Source organism: Capsicum annuum, unplaced genomic scaffold, assembly GCF_002878395.1.
Source record: "Capsicum annuum cultivar UCD-10X-F1 unplaced genomic scaffold, UCD10Xv1.1 ctg4842, whole genome shotgun sequence".
In the NCBI taxonomy this organism is placed as follows: Eukaryota; Viridiplantae; Streptophyta; class Magnoliopsida; order Solanales; family Solanaceae; genus Capsicum; species Capsicum annuum.
The window spans coordinates 134994-158673 of NW_025856126.1; the positions used below are offsets into that span (position 1 = coordinate 134994).

Below are 23680 nucleotides of genomic sequence, written 5' to 3' on the forward strand. Positions count from 1 at the left end.
TTTGAATGTGGTTTGTTAGGTGACTTAGTGTGTTGAAAATGGTTAAGTCTAGGGACTTTGAAAGGGTATTTTTTTATTTTCAATGTGGTTTGTTAGGTGACTTAGCTGGCTGAAAATGGTTAAGTCTAGGGACTTTGAAGGAGATTTTTTTGTTTTGAATGTGGTTTGTTTGGTGACTTAGTCACTTGAAAATGGTTAAGTCTAGGGTCTTTAAAGGAAATTTTTTTGTTTTGAATGTTACTTACTTGATGCTTTGTTAGTTGAAAATGGTTAAGTGTAGGAACTTTAGAGGTGATTTTTTTGTTTAGAATGTGGTTTGATTGGTGGATTAGTTACTTGAACATGGTTAAGTCTAGGGATTTTAAAGGGAATTGTTTTGCTTTGAATGTGGTTTGTTAGGTGACTTAATCACTTGAAAATGGTTAAGTCTAGGGACTTTAAAGGTAATTTTTTTGTTTTGAATGTGGTTTGTTTGGTGACTTAGCTGCTTGAAAATGGTTAAGTTTTTGTTACTTGATCTAATTAGTTGAATCTGATTGATTGCATAGATGGAACCTGATTATAGCTGGATATATTGACAAAACAATGATAATAAAATGGTTATTAGGGAGGAATTTGTTGAGGGTGTCAAAAGATTTGTTGAACATGCTAAGACACGATATATGTAGACGTTATCGGGTTATTCGTTGTCTTTGTATTATATGTGATGGTATAAATCTTATAAGTGAAGAAGATGTAAAGGAACATCTTTATAGAAAGGAGTTTCACGAGGACTTTTTAAGATTGCGTGGTATTCATGGGGAGATTGCACAAAATAACTTTGTTGTTGGATAAAGTAGTAGGTCTGCAGGGCATAATGATTATCAATATACTAGGATGACAGAAATGGTGCACGATGCTTTTGGGATGCAACACGAGGTTGACTTTAGGGAAAATGTTGAAGATGTTCCTAACAACGAAGCGGGCAAATTCTACAAAGAATTGCATGCTGCTAGTCATCCTTTGAAACTTGGGATATCTCTCTTAAATAAAATTTCAATCTGCGTGCATATCTAATGTGGATTGTTAATGATTTTTCTGCTTATGGAATGTTGTCTGGGTGGATGACAGTTGGAAAGCTGGCTTATCCATATTGCATGGAAAAGACAAAATCTTTCACATTGAGACGTGGCAGAAAACATTCATGGTTTGATTGTCATCATTGTTTCTTGCCACCTGATCATGAATTTAGGAGACTCAAGAATGCATTCAGAAGTAATAGAAAGGAACATGATGGTCCACCTCCAAGACTGTCTGGGAAATAGTTCAGCATTTACCTAAAGCCAGCGTGGAATGATTGTACAGGCTTGATGGATATGGCGTTTCGCATAACTGGACTAAGCAAAGTATATTTTGAGAGTTAGAATATTATCCAGATAATTTACTTATAAATAATGTTGATGTCATGCATACTGAGAAGAACTATTTTGACAACTTGTTCAATACAGTTATGGATGTCACCGGCAAAACAAAGGATAATCCTAAGGCCAGACTTGACTTGCTAGAATATTGGAACCGATGAGAATTACACTTATAGCAGGGGCCCAACAGCAATGTTCTTAAGCCCAAGGCTAGTTTTATATTCAAGTTAGACCAAAAGCGTCAAATATGTGAGTGGGTTCAAAGTTTGGAGATACCCAATGGATATGCCTCAAATTTATGATATGACACAAGGAATCTTGCATGGAATGAAAAGCCATGATTGTCATGTTTTCATGGAACAATTACTTCCAATTGCTTTTATTGGTTTACCTGAAAACATATGGAAACCAATAGCAGAGATCAATTTGTTCTTCAAGGACTTATGTGCCACCACATTAAAAGAAGAAAATCTAGCGCGAATGGAAAGTAATATTGTTTTTATCACCAACAAGCTGGAGAAGATTTTCCTACCAACGTTCTTCGATGTGATGGAACATCTTCCCATTCACCTTGTGCACAAAGCTCGGCTAGGCGGTCCAGTTCAACTAGGTGGATGTATCCATTCAAACGGTAAGCATTTGCAACATATTTAAATTCATACATATCTTTTTAAAATATAGTAAACATCTAACCTTAACATTGTACAGAGCAATTGAAAAATTGAAAAGGGGACTCAAAAACAAACATAGGGTGGAAGGCTCTATAGTCGAGGCATATCTTGCAAGAGAAACTTCTCAGTTTTGTTCATCCTACTTTCGTAATGAAGTTGCTTGTTCAAGAAACTGACCGAATCGTCATCAGGACGATTTGAATGACCCTCATTTTCAACCGATATCAATTTTCAATTAATCTAGTTGTAAGGCTAAAAATACCATACCTCACCACCTTACACCCACGGAGTGCAAGTCAGCAACTTTGTATGTCACTCTAAATTGCCTCTGAAGTAAGGAGATTAAAATTTTAATATATCGTATTTTTTTACTTATTCACTTAAAGAAACTAATTGTGTTTCCCATGTTGGGTGTTCAGTTCATTTAAGACTCAATTCCATGAAAATCAAGTGTATGCATCCTTTGCAACATGGTTTAAAAATGAGGTTCATAAGTGTATTAATATTTCTACAGAGTTTAAACATTTACACATTCCTCAACTAAAATATATATATTTATAATATTTTTAGGTACACCATTCACCGAATGTAGCCGTATACGATCAGCTCTTGAGAGATATTTCTTTGGGTCCAGTTGAAGCTAATGCTATGTCCCAATACAAAGTAAATGGGTTTAAATTTTCCACAGAACAACACTCTAAAACAAATAAAATAAACAATAGTAGTGTTTGGGTTAAAGGTGATGATGATGTTGATTACTTTGGCATCATACACGAGATCTTAGAACTGGAGTATACTAGTTTTCCAACAAAAAAATTATCCTATTTCGATATAAGTGGTTTGATCCAAGAACAAGAGGCACAAGAGTACATAAGGAGCATAACATCATTGAAGTGAAGCCCAATAGCTTGTATCCTATTTACGATCCATTTGTTCTAGCACAAAATGCAAAACAAGTGTATTATGCTCCTTATCCGTTGCGCAATGACAAGTCTGATTGGTGGGATGTAATAAAAACAAAGCCTATAGGCTGGGTGGAAGTTAAGAATATGCTAGAGACTGCGTGTCAAAATGAAATGCAGATTGATTACCAGCTAGTTAACGTTGAATTAGTGGATGGTTTGAATCACCCAAAAAATATATTTAAAGAAGTTAATATTGTGGAAGAAGAGGCTGAGTGGGTAGGAGATGAGAAAACCTCCGAAGAGGGTGATTGGTTTAGTGGAGAGTCTTCAGAAGAGGAGGATTAGTTGTATAGGTTGCATTTATTATGTATTGATGTCTTTAGGCTTTGTACTATATATTTACCTTTATGCTTCTTGTTTAAGATTGATATGTAATATACTGTTTTACTTTGTTGTTTCCACTTTTTCACAATTTATATAGTAATAAAAATATTTTTGTCTATATCTCGTGTTGTTGGAGCTATTTAGAATGTGAAGTAGTAAGTTGAAATTATTTACTTGGAATGTTTTCTTATACATTCATTTTGTAGTAACTAAATACTTGTTAACTTAACATAATTTAGATGTCAGGCAGAGGTAACAAAGGTAAGGCAAAAGTTGATACTACAAAACCAAAAAATAATAGACAACCTCCGCCTTATAGACAACCGACAGGTATTCATATATCTGAGGGTCGATTTGCTGATGCGCCAACACGATCCTCATATTCTAGGTCGTTCGAGGATTCGATACTTACTCCTATGCATGTGGGGCCACTACATGGGTCTGTACCAACTCATTCTACTACTATGATCGTGCCACCGCTAGCACAGTACTATCGGACAACCACTAGCCCTTCCAGACGTGTACCATCATTGACACCCTCCTCCAGTAGTCACGCAGCTTTGCACAATGATTCTGCTGGATCTATTGGATTGTTGGATCTTCAGCTTGGAGGCACTCTATCTGGTGCTTCAGATCCACCCACGCCAGTGCATCCACCATTACTTATTAGGCAGCTAGGAGACAAAGATAATTTTGGGATGATTTATCTTGTTCCAGTTGTGAGAGGGTAAGATTTCTAAATATAATAACGTTACTTATTTTTTTTCATTACTATATTATTATGCTCTATGACATTACTGTTTGATCTTGTGTTGTAGGTTTAGGCCGGATGCTTAAGTTGGACAAACGGGCGAATATGCATTACTCGGCACTTCAACGGCTACTGGACCAGCTGGCAATAGGTTCCAGAACTTGACAGGGAGAGAATTTTTGAAGAATTTAAGGTAAGGATTTAACTTATCGACTACTTATTAGCATTTTGTTAAAACAAAAGATTGAATATTATATTTTTGTTGTAGAAATTTTACTGGTGGGATAATGTAAATACATTTCTTATAAGGAAGAACTTTTTCATAAGATGTAGATCCAGATTTAACAATCTCTTGGATTATGCTCGAAAGAAATTGGTAAAACCTAAGTGGATTCCTGAATCCGCATGGCAACTGTACCTTCGCCATTGGAGTAGCGCAGAATACCAATTGTTGAGTGAAAAAGAAAAGAAAGTTTGGGCATCATCCAAGGGGGGCTCTCTACATACTGTGGGTGCCAGAAGTACTCTTGCTGTGAAGAAAAAATGGTATGTAACTTTTACAGTGTTAATTATTTGTTTCTATTTAATTTTTTTGTTATTATTTGAAAATTGATATTTAATATTTTCATATACAGGAAAAAGATAAGGGTAGGCGAATACCAATTGATGAGCTATTCGAAGAGACTCATACGAAAAAAAAAGGACACGATTGATGAAGGTGTCTGGGTTGAAGCTCGTACAAAAGCTGTCCATGTAAGAAACAAATTTTGAATTATAACTACTTTAATATTTTTTTACTTTTAATATTAACTTTACTTTAAATATAGGACGAATATACGCGTTTTTTTGCTGAGTATTGTAGTAGTCAGCCTCCTAAAAGTCAGGGTGACCCAATACCCGAGCATGTAGAGGAGGAGTTATGGACAAAAGCTGTGGGTCCTGCAAATAGAGGCCATTTCTATGGATTCCACACAAATTTTTTTGGCGATAAAATTAAGTGTTCGTCCGGCAATGCATACTCTAGCTCTTTAGTTGATAGAGAAACCATTGAAAGACTACAATATACGGTTTCTCAACTCACTGAAGAGTTTGCTAAACAAAGAGAAAGGTTTGCTTAACAGAAAGAGAGGCAGAAAAAGACCGAGAAGGCAACAACAGCACAAATCAAGATACTGCAGCAACAGTTCAGCTCTTTCATTTAGACTGCGGGGGTTATTCCTCCATTTCCTAGTGATGCAGTTCAGGTTGTAAAAGGTCTAGGCCTCCTGGATGATTTCAGCACGGATGATGATATGGAAGACGACGACGAATTCGATGATGATGACTTTTAGTTTTTTTATTTTTGTATGTGTTGCATTTATTATTTAGACATTTTGTTGTTTGAAAGTATTTTTGTAGTTTTTTCATACTCACTTTTGTAGGACATTTTGTATGTGTTGTAGACTTTTGAAAGTATTTACATTTAGTTTTTTATTGTTGTTGCTGTTGTATTGATTTGGTTACTATTGTATTGGATTGTTGTTGTTGCATTGTGTATTTGGGTTTTGATTTTTATTTTATTTTTTAAATCTAGAAAAAACGACCACTTGTGGTCTGTTTTTCAATTTTCCCTAGAAAACCAACCACAAATGGTTGGTTTTTGAATTTTAAATTAATTAATTAATTTAATAAAAAACCGACCACTTGTGGTGGGTTTATTTCCTGAAATTATTTTTTTAAATTTTAATAAAATAATAATAAATTTTATATATATATATATATATTTTTTAAAAAAACCGACCACAAAAACCTACCACAAATTTACCGACCACACACTTTGGTCGGTTTTGGGGGAAAACTGACCATATGTGGTCGGTTTTTGTGGTCGGTTTTCCTCTTTTTTTTAGTAGTGTTTAGAGCACTTGTCGTTTTCCTTCTGACCATTATGATATCTCTTTTGACAACTTGATAATAGTATTTATTTTTGTATACATAAGACTGACACTAATACCTTACACTTTGTATGTAGAGAAAATTGAAGGAAAGGTGTCTTTTAAGTCTTGAATGAAGGATTGGTGACATTGACCAATTTAAAGGGTCAAACATAATTAAAAAAAAAAACTTGATTAGGTTAATGGTGGACTTGATTAATATTTTCTAAACTTTTTAATCTTTTCAAAAATATAAATTAACCCACACCCATAAAACTTTCCTCCCTCTGCAAATCAATCTCTCTCTCTTCTCTCTTTTTCTCTATAGTTTCTCTCTCTAACTTCTCCCAACCAACAACTTTTCAAATTTCTCCCTTCAATCTTGTGCAACTTCAACCGCTGGCAATAAATAGTTTTGAGTTCTTTCTCATTCCTTTTTGACTTTCAACCGTTAGTCGACGTGACACTATTTTCCAGCGACAACAACTTCGAGTTTTTCATTGTTTCTTTTCTATTTTCACAAGTAAAAAATTAGGGCTTTTAAGTTATGATGAAAATGAGGAACTTGATTTGTTGGTGTTTGTTATTTTTTTATGTTTTTTGTTGTTTTTTTAATGTTTGTTATTTTTTGGTTGAATTTTTCATCTGGATGTATCTGCTACTGTTGTTTTTTAATAATGGATAAAACATGTAATGTGAATCCAACATATGAGTATTTGTTGCAACATATATGACTAATCTGTTGCACAGATTAGTAATCTGGTGCAACATATATGACTAATGTGTTGCGCAGATTAGTAATTTGTTACAACATATATGACTAATCTGTGCAACAGATTATTTATATGTTGCAACATATATGACTAATTTGTTGCAATATATATGACTAATCTGTTGCAACATATATGACTAATTTGTTGCAACAAATGAGTAATCCGTTACAACATATATGACTAATTTGTTACAACGAATAAGTAATCTGTTGCAACATATATGACTAATTTGTTGCAATAAATGAGTAATCTATTTCAACATATTAGTCATATAGTGCAACAGATTACTCACTTGTTGCAATAGATGACTCATATGTTGGATTCATGTTGCAGGTTCTATCCATTGTAGCAGTAGCAGATACACCAAATAAGAAATTCAATAAAATTATAATTTTACTTACAAAATAAGCTATGAAGTAATGTCCAAGTGATATACGAACAAAATTTGACCTAAATTTTTTTAAAAAAATTTCAACAGGGGCACAACGAATAAGTAAAACACATGAAAAAATTCATGAAACAAATAAAGAAGACAAAATAATATACCATACATAAAATGCAAAAGGATCAAGGGGACAAATATTTGAGTTCTCCTAAAAACGTTTAAGTTCCCTAATATTTTAATTGCTTTCTAATATTTGACTAATTTGTGACAATAGATTTTCTATCTGTTTGATAATTTTCAACAGATGAATCATCTAATACAACATACTAGTCATCTGTTGATTCAAATTAAGTAAATATTAGTAATAACTAAATTGATTTAGCTAAAATTAAAGACGTCTCTACGACAATGGGACAAACATTTGTGTTCTCCTAAAAATATTTGAGTTCCCTAGTATTTTAATTATTTTTCAATAGATTATCTATTTGTTGAAACAAGTTAGTCATCTATTGCGACAGATGTTTATAACAGGTTAGTCATTTTTTATTCAAATTAAGCAATAATTAATAATAACAAAATTAATTTAATTAAAATAGGAGACAAGTCTTTAATACAAGGCCTTAGACAAGGGGACAAATGTTTGAGTTCTCCTAAAAACATTTGGGCTTTGGTATTTTAAATTACTTTTCAACACGAACTCGGAACCAAAATGAGTCACAGAATTTAAAAAGTGACCAAAATAGGTCACCTGTTTAAAAAGTTACCAAAATAGGCTAAACGTAATAATTTATTATGTTTTCTATTTTTTTATTAACGGTCAACTAACGGAGTTGATTTTTACAAAAATGTAAGAATTTCTTATGTTTTACATATTTTTTTTGTAAAACGTAAAATATTCTTACGTTTTATAAAAAAATATAAAACGTAAGAATTTCTTACGTTTAACACAATAACCGAGGAAAAAAATTAGTGAATTATCAAATCAATTAAAAAGATACTAAAAAACGAGTTGTTCAACATAACAAAAAGTTACATTCTTAACTTTTTTATAGCAGTGGTCCCCCACCCACAATTCCTTTTTCCACAAATGTTCCATCACTTCTACTTTTTCCTCTTTTCACATATGATAATTATGAATTTTTTTATTAGTTAAATTTATTTATATTTTACATGTAGTTCAAATAATTTATTAATAAATTTTTACGTTTTACATAAAAAAAAAATTTAAAAAAGAAGTATCAATTAGCTCATTAACTTAACATTTTTCTTATATTTATTCTATATAAAAAAATAATCACTTCTATCCTTAATTATCCTATTTCTCTTTACAAAAATTATACTTTTGAGTTTTTCTCTACTCCAAAATAGTGAAATGTTGAATTATCGTCGATCAAATATGCTACTATAAACAAGAATTATATTTTTTTAGGAGTGTTCCTAAAAAAATATATTTTCTTATATTAATTTAGCAGTGCTCCTAAATTAAATTGTGATTTTTTTCTCCATTAATTATAATATGAAACGTATTTGTGCATGTGAGTCTCCTCAATATCCTAATCGAAACATTAATCTAAAACTATGATGAATCACTATCCGAAAAAAATAATTACATATTTTAACACACCAAAAAAATATAATTCTTGTATATAGTAGCATATTTGATCGACCATAATTCAACATTTCACTATTTTGGAGTAGAGAAAAGTCAAAAGTATAATTTTTTTTAGAGAGAAATCAAATAATTAAAGATGAAGTGATTATTTTCTGATATAGAATAAATATAAGAAAATTGCTAATTTAATGAGGTAATTGATACTTCTATTTGTTTGAATTTTTTATGTAAAACGTAAAAGTTTATTACATAGAGGAAAAAATAAATTATTTGAACTACATGTAAAATACAAATAAATTTAACTAATCAAAAAATTCATAATCATCATATGTGAAAAGAGGAAAAAGTAGAAGTGATGGAACATTTGTGGAAAAAGGAATTGTGGGTGGGGGACCACTGCTATAAAAAAAAGTTAAGAAAGTAACTTTTTGTTATGTTGAACAACTCGTTTTTTAGTATCTTTTTAATTGATTTGATAATTCACTGCATTTTTTCCTCGGTTATTGTGTTAAACGTAAGAAATTCTTACGTTTTATATTTTTTTTATAAAACGTAAGAATATTTTACGTTTTACAAAAAAAATATGTCAAACATAAGAAATTCTTACGTTTTTGTAAAAATCAACTCCATTAGTTGATCGTTAAGAAAAAAATAGAAAACATAATAAATTATTACGTTTAGCCTATTTTGGTAACTTTTTAAATAGGTGACCTATTTTGGTCACTTTTTAAATTCTGTGATTCATTTTGGTTCTGAGTTATATCCTGTCTATTTAATAATTTCCAATAGATGAGTCATATATTGCAACAATTTAGTCATTTGTTGCAACAGATGTCTATATTTGTTGGATAATTTTCAATAGATGAGTTAGCTATTGCAACAGGTTAGTCATTTGTTGCAACAGATGTCTATATATATTTGGTCATTTTCAACAAATGTCTTTAACTATTTGGTCTTTTCCAATAGATTACTCATCTATTCCAACATGTTAATTGAAATCATAATTGAACTTATCAATTCATCTTTAATTTTAGTTAAATCAATGTTGTTATTACTAATAATGTCTTAATTTGAATCATTTCAAATAAAATTGGTCAATTAACACTTACTCAAGATGAATACACTTAGATGATCATGTAATTACTATGAGATTAATTAAAATCGTAATTAAATTATCAATTCATCTTTAATTTTAGTTAAATCAATTTAGTTATTACTAATAATTACTTAATTTTAATTATTTCAAATCAAATTGGTCAATTGATCATTCTACTTAAGACGAAAAACTTAGTTGATCATGTAATTACTACCTCAGTTGATTTTTGACACACGGCATACCCGAATCCTGGGCCCACCCTCGGACTATGGGTTATAGTACACTGATTTGGCCCAAAAATACTTCATTTGCACTGTTTCTCCCTTTTAACCACCCAAATGCCCCCTCCTACCCAAATAGACCATACTAGGATGCTCTTCAGCCTCCCTGGCATGCCCAAGCCGATATTCAGCCCACGGTATGCCTAGATCTCGGACACACCCCCGGAACCATGGGCTATAACTGTAATACCCCAAATTATAATTAGTGAGTAATTATAATTGAAAAAATAATTTATAAGAGATATGGACTAAAGCCCATATTAATAAGAAAAAAGAAAAGAATTTAGAACAGTTAGGGTCGTGGCCCATATCCAATTCAAATTGAATTGGGAAAAACAATATATTATATATTGACAAAAAAAGCTTTTACCATCATAGGATTAAGAAGTCAAAGGTTAGGAGCAACTAAGGTAGTAACTAATCTATCAATCACACTGAAGAGGAAAAAAATCAATTGTTCCTTCAGTTAAAAAAAAAAAAGAAAGGTTTAAGGTTGATTGGAAAATTCTTCCAGGTTTAAGATTCAATCGAAGGGAGTCCTATCAATTGTTCGAGGTGACAAGTTGGTATTCCGAAAATTGTACTGTGAGTAGTAATCTTACCATAATCTGTATTTGTTAACTTGCATATTTTATACTTGATTTTGATAAAATAATAAGTTACGAAATACTTTGAAATTGTATGTGGGGAAAGTCCTTTATTTGATATGATATTGAAATGGTTATTTGAGATATGATATTATTACGATGAATATTCTTTACTTGCATGAGATTAATTATTTTTTATATATGTTTTATTCAAGTTCACATGTATTATTATTGATATGAATTTTAAAGTTATGTTCTATTTTGAAAGATGTTTTCTTACAAATATCCTATTGTTTTCAAAGAATTTATGAATGGGAGTAGACCTTGATTGAATCCCGTAGCTAACGACAGGAATTGTTAGACTTAGTGCACCTTGTGTTTACTGATGAATGTTATAGCCCTCACTAGTAGGAAGGATAACTAGCATACTGTTACTGATATGATATGGGACTCCTTTATGAGGGATCCATTGTTATGGGTTATTCTTAATAAAGTAGAATATCACACTGATTACATGATTCATTCTTGGAAACCTCCCAAATATTTAATATTTGATATGATATGATGCTTTGTAAGTTTATTACTGAACCATTGGTTCACTTCGCTTACATGAAACAATGATACTGTTTATTGTTACTATTTTTTGAAAGAGCATTTATTTCATGATGTTTTTGGACTTGTACTCATTAAAATGGTTATGGTTAAGTGTTATTACTCACTGAGCTAGCATCTCACTCCTCTATATTATTTTTTAGAGAACGCAGGTAACGGTGAGGATCTCGTTGGCTAGAGGATTCGAGTAGCATATTCCTGGTGAGCCCTGTTCGTGTAGGCTATAGTTTATTTATTTGTTATGTTTCTTTTTCTTGAAAACTCTTAGTTTTCTCCATAGTCATGTCTTTAGAGTTTTGAGTATTCTTTCATTATTTTGAATTTGTGGAGTAATTGACTTTCTTTTATTTTTGGAGATGGATTTCGTATTGATATTAGTGGTGTTGGTGCCTTGTTGATGGTTTGTGATGGATTGTGTTGGTGTGATTGATGTGTTGGTTGTGGTTCTGTTGAATTGAGATAGGAAATTTTCTTGATAAGCTTAAAAACAAAGGAAATTCTGCCCGATTTTCTGTAAAATTTTGACGAGGCTTGCTTTGGAGTCCTAAACTCCTTAGCTTTGGTCATGATCCTATTTTGGGTCATGATAAAGTTGGTATCAGAGCCAGGTTAGTTTAATTTGGTGACTACGGAGCAGATGATAGTAGTAGAATCTCAATTATGGTTATGTTGCAGGCCATTTCTATAATTGTTTTTCTGTGAGAGCGTGATAGGATGTGTATTGATCTTCTTTCTTATTCTTTTGTACATGTGTGATGTTTAGGATCAATTAGATGAATATAACTATCTTATTTTGTTAATTAGATGGTTTGTAGAGCAGCTACTGGTAGGAAAAAAGGTGAAGCCCCTCGAAGGGGCCGAGGTAGGGGTAAGTCGTGATACCGCAGAGGATAGCATGCCACTCCAAGAAGTTCATGAGAGCCTACTCCTAAAAGGAATGATATTCCACCTCCACCATCTGATAAGGGTAGTACTATTGAGGTACTTGCTTCCATACAAAGAGCCATAAAGGGGTTGGCTGATTGACTAGATAGACAGGAGAGGGGTGGTCAATGCAATTTTGCATAGTTCCAGGCATCTATTTAGAGTTACAACTTTAGAAATAAGGAAGTTTCTTTGCAGGAGTTTCTAAAGTTGAAGTCACCAAAATTCACAGGTTCAGACAGTTCATTTGATCCTCAGATCTTTTTGGATGGTACATTCAAGGTGCTACGTGTGTTAGGGTATTCTAGTGAGAGGGTTGTGGAGATTGCATCTTACAAGTTGGAGGACACGGCTAACACTTGTTATGAAACTTTATTGCTAAGGAGGCCTACAGGAGCAAAACCTCTGACATGGGATGAGTTCACTAAGTTCTTCATAGATACCCTTCTTCCTGAAAGTCAGAAACAAAAATATACAGCTCAGTTTGAGAGATTGGTTCAGACTCCAGATATGGATGTATCGGCCTATAATACTATGTTTTGCAAGCTGGCTAGATATGCTCCATACTTGGTCTCCACAGAAGCAGCTCGAGTCCAGAGGTTTGTAAATGGGATGGTTGCTCATCTTTATAATGCAGTGGCCCCACAAATGACAGTCTTGACCTATTATGAGATAGTAGATCTTGCTAAAATGATTGAGGAGAAGGGTCGTATAGAGTGGGCAGCTTATGAGTTTTGTAAGAAGGCTAAGATGAGTGGATCTTTCAGTGGTGATTTAAGTGCAAATCGGAGAGCGAAAAATAAGGGAAAGCATCAGGGCCACCAGACAGGGACAGATTTGGTTTCACAGTCTGCGTATAAGCCACCTCTAGACAGCGTACCCAGGGGTCTTCAACATCTTAGGGATATCGTAGTTTAGGCTAGATGTATGTCACTACTCCATCCTGCCAAACTTATGTCAAATCGCATATAGGTCAATGTCGTGTTTTGACTAAAGAATGTTTTTGATGTGGACAGTTAGGTCATTGCATTAGGGATTGCCCTTAATTTTAGAGAAATGCTAGTCAGGGTTCTGGTTAGGTAGCTGTACCGAGTCAGGCTACTCGTAATCCTGTAGGTATGAGAAATAGAGGTCGAGGTAACAAGGAATGGATTGTTGGAAATCAGGAACAAGGAAATACTAGTAGAGGCCAACCGAGAGTCTTTGCACTTACTAGACAGGATGGTCAGGCCTCAAATGCAGTGGTTACAGGTATTCTTTCCATTTGTTCTTTTGATGCATATACTTTGATTGATCCGAGTTTTACCCACTCTTATGTATCCTCATATTTTGCTGTGAGATTTGATAGACATACTGAGATATTAGATTGTCCTTTTCTTATTGCTACTCCCATAGGAGATTCCTTGCTATGCTACCGTAGATTGTCATACAAAGATAATTAGATTTGAGATACCCAAAAAATCTAGTTTTTTATTGGAAGGGAGTCAAGTTTCAGAGGTTAGTAAAGTTATATCTTTTATGAAGACCCAATGACTATTGAAGAAAGGTTGCATGGGTTTCTTGGCTATGATGAGTGATGTTGGGGAGAGAGTCCTTAGTTTGGAGGCGCTACCTGTGGTGAAGTAATTTTCTAATGTATTTCCTGAGGATTTGCTAGGATTACCTCCAGTATGAGAGATAGACTTCGGTATTAAATTGGCACCAGACACTATGCCAATATCTATACCCCTATATTATATGGAATCAGTAGAACTGAAGGAGCTCAAACAACAGTTGCAAGACTTGTTAGATAAGAGTTTCATCAGATCGAGTATATTTCCATGGGGTGCACCAGTTTTCTTTGTAAAGCAGAAAGATGGATCTCTAAGGATGTGTATTGACTACAGGCAGCTAAATAAGGTAAAAATATGTAACAAGTATCCATTGTCTTGTATAGAGGGCCTGTCTGATCAGTTACAAGGGGCTGTCCATTTTTCAAAGATTGATCTTTGGTCTGGCTATCATCAGCTTATAATCAAGGAGAAAGATATATCTAAGATAGCATTCAGAACTCGATATGGGCATTATGAGTTCCTTGTGATGCCTTTCGGGTTAACTAATGCTCCTGCTGCATTCATGGACTTGATGAATAGGGTGTTCAGGAAGTATGTGGACAAATTTGTGATAGTATTTATTGATGATAATCTGATATATTCTCATAGCCTAGAAGAACATGAGAATCATCTGGTGACTATATTGCAGACATTGTGGGAACATAAGCTTTATGATGAGTTCTCAAAATGCAAATTTTGGCTCGACTCAGTATCCTTTTTTGGGTATGTTGTCTCCAAAGAAGGTATCACGGTGGATTCTAAGAAGACAGAAGCAGTGCAAAAATGGCCTAGGCCTACTTCACCCACATAGATTTGCAGCTTTATAGGTTTGGCTAATTACTATAGGCATTTTGTGTAGGATTTCTCTAAAATTATAGATCCATTATCTAGGTTAACATAGAGAGACGTGAAGTTTTAGTGGATAGAAGAATGTGAGCAGAGCTTCCAGAAACTCAAAATATATTTGACCACTGCACCGGTATTAGCCTTACCATTAGGCTCTGGAGGATTCAAGGTATTTTGTGATGCTTCGAGGGTTGGATTAGGATGTGTTCTCATGCAACATGATCATTTTATTGCTTATGCTTTGAGGCAGTTGAAGAAGCACGAGCTGAACTATCCTACACATAATTTAGAGATGGCAGTTGTGGTTTTTGCACTTAAGATTTGGAGGCATTAATTATACGGTAAAACTTGTGAGATTTATACCGATCATAAGAGTTTGAAGTACATTTTTCAGCAGCGAGATCTAAATCTTTGACAACATCGATGGACGTAATTACTCAAAGATTATGATTTTGCTATCTTGTATCATCCAGGAAATGCTAATGTTGTGGCTGATACTTTGAGCAGGAAATCTATGGGTAGTTTGGCGCATATAGCCCCTGGAAAGAGGCAGTTGGTGAAAGATGTGCAGAAACTTAAAGGCAAAGGTATCAGTTTTGGTGTTATAAGGTCAGGGGTATTGTTGGCTTATGTTCAAGATAAATCTTCTTTGATAGAGCACATAAAGACCATTTAATTTGAGGATATGCAGTTGTGTAAATATCGAGATGAGATCCTAGCTGGTCAAAGTATATCGACTTCCTCAATAGTTTGATATATAGATTCAGTTATCTAACTTTTGATTACTACATAGCGCCGATCATGATCCTTTTTTGGGTCGTGAAAATAGCACACCGATTTGGCCTGAAAATCCCTCCTTTTTGGGGCATATTATTTCCAAAGAAGGTATCATAATGGATTCTAAAAAGACAGAAGCGTTACTGAAATAGCCTAGGCCTATTTCACCCATATAGATTTGCAGATTTATAGGTTTGGCTAATTACTATAGGCGTTTTGTGTAGGATTTCTCTGAAATTACAGCTCCATTAACTAGGTTAACACAGAAAGACGTGAAGTTTCAGTGGACAAAAGAATGTGAGCAGAGCTTCCAGAAATTCAAAATATGTCTGAACACTGCACCGCAATTATCCTTACCATCAGGCTCTGGAGGATTCAAGGCATTTTATGATGCTTCGAGGGTTGGACTAGGATGTGTTCTCATGCAACATCATTATGTTATTGCTTATGCTTTGAGGCAGTTGAAGAAGCACGAGCTGAACTATCCTACAGATGATTTAAAGATGTCCGTTGTGGTTTTTTGCACTTAAGATTTGGAGGCATTACTTATACAGTGAAACTTGTGAGATTTATACCGATCATAAGAGTTTGAAGTACATTTTTTAGCAGCGAGATCTAAATCTTCGGTAGCGTCGATGGATGGAATTACTCAAAGATTATGATTGTGATATCTTGTATCATCCAGGAAATGCTAATGTTATGGCTGATGCTTTGAGCAGGAAATCTATGGGGAGTTTGGCTCATATAGGTCCTGGAAAGAGGCAGTTGGTGAAAGATGTACAGAAACTTGAAGGCAAAGGTGTCAGTTTTGGTGTTAGAAGGTCAGGGGTATTGTTGGCTTGTGTTTAAGCTAAATCTTCCTTGATAGAGCGTATAAAGACCATTCAATTTGAGGATATGTAGTTGTGTAAATATCGAGATGAGGTCCTAGCTGGTCAAAGCAAGATGATTATAGGTTAAGATGATTGAGTGGGTAATTGATTATGTGTACCAGCTGTAGATGGGTTAAGATGAGCTATTCTTGAGGAAGCTCACAACTCCAGATATACCATTCACCCTGGTTCTACTAAGATGTATCATGACCTGAAGTAGTTCTACTGGTGGAAAGGTATGAAGAAAGATATTTCTAACTTTTTTCTAGTTTCTTGACCTGTCAATAGGTTAAAGTGGAGCATCAACGACCAGCAGGATTATTGCAACTGATCAGGATTCTAGATTGGAAATAAGAAAGAGTTACCATGGATTTTGTAATTAAGCTTTCGCAAACCATTAAAGGCCATGACTCTGTATGGGTAATTGTAGATCGGCTTACTAAGTATGCTCACTTCATGACATTAAAGACTACATATAGAGAAGTGAAATATGCTCAGTTATTTATGAATAAAATTGTCTGACTTCATGGAGTTCCATTATCCATCATTTCTGACAGAGGATCACAGTTCACTTCATGCTTTTGGAGATATTTCTAAGAAGCATTGGGTACCCGAGTAGATCTTAGTACTGGATTTCATCCGCAGACGGACAGACAATCTGAGTGTACTATATAAATTTTAGAGGATATGTTGAGAGCCTGCATTCTTGACTTTGGAGGTAGTTGGGATACTTACTTACCATTAGCTGAATTTGCTTACAATAATAGTTTTCAATCAAATATTCAGATGGCTCTATATGAAGCCTTGTATGGTAGACGATGTCGTTCTCCTATCGGGTGGTTTGAAGTTGGAGAGGCTAAAGTTTTAGGACCATACTTGGTACAGGATGCTATGGACAAGGTCCAATTGATTAGACAGAGGTTACTCACAGCTCAAAGCAGACAAAAGTCGTATGCTAACAGGAGAAGAAGAGATTTGGTGTTCGCAATTGGGGATAAGGTTTTTCTATGAGTCTCTCCTATGAAATGTGTGATGCGATTTGGAAAAAGAGGTAAATTAGGCCCAGGGTATGTAAGACCTTATGAGATACTTGAGCCTATAGGAGGAGTGGTGTATAGAGTGGCACTCCCTCCCGAGATGTCTTTCGTCCATCCAGTGTTTCATGTCTCTATGCTAAGGAAGTGTATATTAGATTCTTCGCGCGAACTCGAAGCACCAACCTTGCAACTTGATGAGAACTTAACCTATGAAGAGGAACCTGTGGCTATCATTGATCGACAAGTAAGAAGGCTACAGTCGAAAAAGTTTGTGTTCGTGAAAGTCTTATGGAAGAATTATACCATCGAAGAAGCTACGTCGGAGTTAGAAAAAGATATAAGCATCAAGTACCCTCACTTGTTTCAGTCTTCAGGTATGCACTTACTCTAAATTCGGGGACCGAATTTCTTAAGGTGGGGAGAATATAATACCCCAAATTATAATTAGTGAGTAATTATAATTGAAAAAAAATATTTTATAAGAGATATGGGCTAAAGCCCATATTAATAAGAAAAAGGAAAAGAATTTAGAAGAGTTAGGGCCGTGGCCCATATCCAATTCAAGTTGAATTGGGAAAAACAATATATAATATATTGACAAAAAGGGCTTTTGCCATTAAAGGATTAAGAAGGCAAAGGTTAGGAGCAACTAAGGTAGTAACTAATCTGCCAATCACGCTGAAGAGGAAAAAAATCAATTGTTCCTTCAGTTAAAAAATAAAGAAAGGTTTAAGGTTGATTGGAAAATTCTTTCGGGTTTAAGATTCGATTGAAGGAAGTCCTATCAATTGTTTGAGGTGACAAGTTGGTATTCTGAAAATTGTACTTTGAGTAGTAATCTTACCATAATCTGTGTTTATTAACTTGCATATTTTATACTTGATTTTGATGAAATAATGAGTTACGAAATGCTTTGAAATTGCATGTGGGGCAAGTCCTTTACTTGATATAATATTGAAATGGTTATTTGAGATATGATATTATTACGATGAATATTATTTACTTACATGAGATTAAGTATTTTTGATATATGTTTTATTCAAGTTCACATGTATTATTATTGATATGAATTTTAACGTTATGTTCTATTCTGAAAGATGTTTTCATACAAATATCCTATTGTTTTCAAAGAATTTTTGAATAGGAGTAGACCTTGATTGAATCCCGTAGCTAACGGTGGGATTGATAAACCTGGTGCACCTTGTATTTACTGATGAATGTTATAGCCCTCGCTAGTAGGAAGGAGAACTAGCATACTGTTACTGATATGATATGGGACTCCTATATGAGGGATCCACTGTTATGGGTTATTCTTAATAAAGAAGAATGTCACACTGATTACATGATTCATTCTTGGAAACCTCTCAAATATTTAATAATTGATATGATATGATGCTTTATGAGTTTATTACAGAACCATTGGTTCACTTCGCTTACATGAAACAATGATACTGTTTTGTTGTTACTATTTTTTGAAAGAGCATTTATTTCATGATGTTTTTGGACTTGTACTCATTAAAACGGTTATGGTTAAGTGTTATTACTCACTGAGCTAGCATCTCACTCCTCTCTATTATTTTTTAGAGAACGCAGGTAACGGTGAGGATCTCCTTGGCTAGAGGATTCGAGTAGCATATTCCTGGTGAGCGTTGCTCGCGTGGGCTATAGTTTATTTATTCATTATATTTTGTTTCTTGAAAAATCTTATTTTGATCCATAGTCATGTCTTTAGAGTTTTGAGTATTCTTTCATTATTTTGAATTTGTGGAGTAATTGACTTTGTTTTATTTTTGGAGATGGATTTTGTATTGATATTGGTGGTGTTGGTTCCTTGTTGATGGTTTGTGATGGATTGTGTTGGTGTGATTGATGTGTTGGTTGTGGTGCTGTTGAATTGAGACAGGAAATTTTCTTTATAATCCCAAAAACAAAGGAAACTCTGCCCTATTTTCTGTAGAATTCTAACTAGGCTTGCTTTGGAGTCCTAAACTCCTTAGCGCCGGTCATGATCCTATTTTTGGTCGTGACAATAGCACACTGATTTGGCCTGAAAATCTCTCGTTTGCAACATTTTACCTGCCTAACCACCCAAATGGCCCTGCCTGCTCAAACGGACTACACTAGGATGCTCCCCAACCTCCTTGGCACACCCCGATCGATTTTTAATTAAGAAATTAAATAGATGATGAGAGAAAACGAGAAGAAGAATGGATGCTTGATTATGCACTTCAGCAGGCGATAAGTCAACTTGCTCCGACTCAGCAAAGAAAGGTGGAACTTCATATAAAATCCTTTGAAACTGTAGTTCTACCATAAGGAAATAATAGTCAGATTGCATTTCCTAGGCTTAGAGCTAGCGGTGAATAACATTTGTAGATCACATGTAAGCAGAACGAATTCGTGCCTTGTAAGCAAGAGAAAGTTGTTGCAGGTATAGACAGAAATCTTGAAGAAAATGACTGCTCTATGTACAAGAATCATGATCTTCAACAGTCTATACTTAGGTAGAAGTCGGATGAAATGATAAGCGCTTTGAGTAATAAGGAGCACTTTGAGTAATGAGGTTCGGGTGGAAGGAAAAGCTCGGATTCAAGATCAGGAAGATAGCTCAAATGATTCTAGGAAAGAGATCCCCTCTTCTATCTCAAGCTTAACCGATGCAGTTGAGGAGTAGAAGATGTGGAGCTTGAGAATAATGATGGCATTATTAGTGAAATATCTAATACAACTCAGAGCTCCAGAGTTCATCTTCAGCCAATGATGCAGCAATGCAAGAAAATATTGCCAAGAAAGAGACAGAAAAAAAAATGTGAAAACACCTAAACTTGGTCGTGGATTTTCTCTCTTGTTATCAATGTCTGATCCTAAAGAAGACAATAGAGCATCCAAGGGTCAGGTGGACAAATGGAGTTACATCAACATGTGGCACATGGTATCACAGCATGTTCTATCAGATGTTGCATCAAAAGTTGGAAATGAACTACTCGATGGAACTAATGATGGGGTAGAAGACAACAGTACACCGACTAAAAGGAAAACTTGCAACTCTCTCTAGAATTTCTCTGAGACAAAGGTTGATGCAGAGACAAAAAGGAAAGATCATAATCCAAGGAAACATGGGAGAAGTTTCTGTAGAGATAATGCTGTCAAACTCATAAAAGAGGCAGTTAATGAGATCCTTACTACGCCAATTCAAGATGCTTCGTCAGATACACAGTCAGTCACCAGTGACATAATCTCGGACCAGGAACTCTCAAAGGCTGAAGGTGAAGTGAATAATAGCTTAAATTCTGTAGAAATCTTGAAAAATCTTGACATAACTGAAGATGGAAAGATGTTGGATCAAGAAATGAAGGATCCAAAAAAAGAGAGAGAACTTCCACTAACCATAACAAACCTAAGACACAAAGGTCCAAGAACTGGAGCAAACTAAAGAAGTTGATCCTGCCCAGGATATCAATCAAGGGACTAGAAAAAGCAAGGAAATTCAACCCTCGGGAACCTCAGCTTCTTCCCACTACACCTATCAAGAACCAAAAAAAGTGGACTTAAGACATCAAATGGCATACGAGAGGAAAAAAGCAGAAAAATGGATGCTTGATTATGCAATGTAGAATTTGGTCACCACGCTAACTCCTACTAGGAAAAAAAGAGTGGCAATGCTCGTTGAAGCATTCAAAGCAGTTGTTCCACTCCCAGAAGTATGAACTCAACCAAGTAATATTGGTGGCAACTTCCTTCATTGCTTGTATGAATTGTGAAGGTGACCATACATATTTATATTCGTTCTAATTCACTTATCGCGACGAATGAACCTATAGAAAAAGGAAAATCATAGGCAACTTTGTAGTTGTACATGCTTTTGCTACACAGTGAGGCTACAAACAACAGTTAGAAAGTCACTAAACGTTGAAAGTAAGAGTGATTATTGATTGAATTCACTATAGAGGATTCTCATTTTTAGTGACCAATATGCAGGTTATATACAGTGTCTACACAATTATATACAAGAGCCATTTTTCAAAAAGTTGACTGTGTGGGATGATCAACGACTCATTGTGTATTTGCACTAGCTTTCATTGATTTTCTTGAGCAACAATGTAAGGATGCATATAAGGTTTCGTATAAAAAAAAAGTGGATAGGTTCTATTATACTTTCTGCCATGCAGTGTATTCTATATTATTGTGACAATAATGCTATTAGCTCTGAGAATGGTTATTTATACATCTCATTGTGAAGGATTAACTACTAAAATTACTACTTGACCGATGTCACAGGTTAGGCTGCATAAAATTACCCCTTGTTATCTGGCCCTTTTCTGAACCCCGCATGACCAAAAGTAAGCACCTTTCTTTTTTTCGTCACGTACACATCCTCTTTGAGCTCGCCATTAATAATGTCATATGAAAGTGAAACAGAATATGAATAATAAATAATTTTCCATCCTATATTAGTTGATCATCGATCTTGGTAAAATTACATGTTCCCAATTGCTTTCACTTGTTAAATCAAGATAAAATTAATTAATTTTTTCTCATTTTACCCCTGCAATTAATACTCTTCGGGAGTGTAATAAAACTATCATTTTGTGTGTGTGATTTATTAAGGAGTGTGCAAAAGTAAAAGTGATCAACTAATATGAAACAAATAGTAGTTTATTTGGTTACATTTTATTTTATATGATACCTTTTTGGGCAAAACTTTTTCCCACATAGTTTCCTTAAGGATGTTTTCATCCTACCCTTTTATATGTTGTCCAAAATTATTTTTGTTTTTCTACGTGGAGCAATAAATATATGTGCCCCTTAAACTCATTAATTTTCCTATGTGTTATAAATATACCATATATAGTGAATGTCTACTTTACCATATATAGTGAATACCTACTTTACCATATATTGTATATATCTATTTATGAAAAAGTTACAAATCCCAAGGTTAGTTTTCCCCTATAAATAATAAAGTTTTGCTTCATTGCAATTTATTCCTCAAGAGAAGAAATAAGAATCACTCTCTCTATTCTCTCTACTCTTCTTCTTGTTCTTTATTATTTTATAACACGTTATCAGCATGATGCTCTAACCAACTAAGGTGAGATTATAAATCTGAAGGATTTCAAGGTTCGTAATTCTGTATGTTATATTTCTTTTGCTACTACTAATATAATTATTATTGGATTTGTGGAAAAATAATTGGTTTGGAACCATTTATGTTTTAAATTTATTACTCAAGAACAATATTATCAAAAGGGATGATAATATGTTGGGTTTAAGTCCCGTCAATTTATGCCTAAGACGCCTTTATATGGGTAAGACGTTGAGTTTGAATCTCAATGCACCATATTGATAATATTATGATAGCTAAGGCAAAATAATGGGTGTTTGATGAAAAGTCATGAAATTTGACCCATTGAATATGCTCCATTCCATGAAGTGAATGTGGTAAGAATATATGATAAGTCTGAAATATGACCACTTACTTCATTCTTGAGGTGTATGTGGTAGCAGTGCATAATATGTCTGAAAGGAGACAAGTGATTGAATGCACGAATATACGTGTGGAGGGACAATATGATAATGATCATCAAAAGTGATGATATTTTCGTATGCGTATTATGATCATAAGATATTTAGAGAAAAATTCTCTAGATCATATGTATGCCTCGATTTACTCCTGAAGTAGCAATATCATGACAGAGGTTATTAGCTATCAAAATTTGATAGGCTTAAGGCACGATTATGTTCCATTCCTGGGGAATGAGGATTTAGATTGTTTCAATACAACACTTGATTGTAATGGTATCACAACTTATCTCCGAAAGAGGCAGAATAACTGAGAAGAATAATTTTGAAATCTACTTCTAAAGTAGTAAATCTAAAATTTATTCCTGTAATAGTAAATATGAAATTTACTAAAGAAAAAAAAAATACATGTCATGGTAAACTTGGAGTTTACTAATATAAAAGTTCATAAGTTGACATGAACTATTGGGACATCCCATAGATATGCATATTAAGTATTAAATACATATTGAAGAATTCGAAAATTCTTCTTGAGCTTTTAATGTTGCTTGTTCTCATGATAAATTGGTTGGACCAACTAATTTTGAGATTGGATCCCTTAAAATCTAAAAAGTATAAAAGGTGAATAAGGCCCCGTTCACCTATCACGTGATATGTTGAAAAAATGCATCAATAAGATGATCACATGTACATTCATGGTCAATCTACGTTTGACATTCATAAAGTTACTTGTTCAATATAA

The 23680-nt window shown here is 34.1% G+C and overlaps 1 pseudogene; it reads left to right on the forward strand.

Annotated features, from left to right (window-relative positions):
- Positions 1-21122, forward strand: part of LOC124892547 — a 35786-nt pseudogene extending 14664 nt beyond the window's left edge.
- The last annotated feature ends 2558 nt before the right edge of the window (positions 21123-23680 follow it).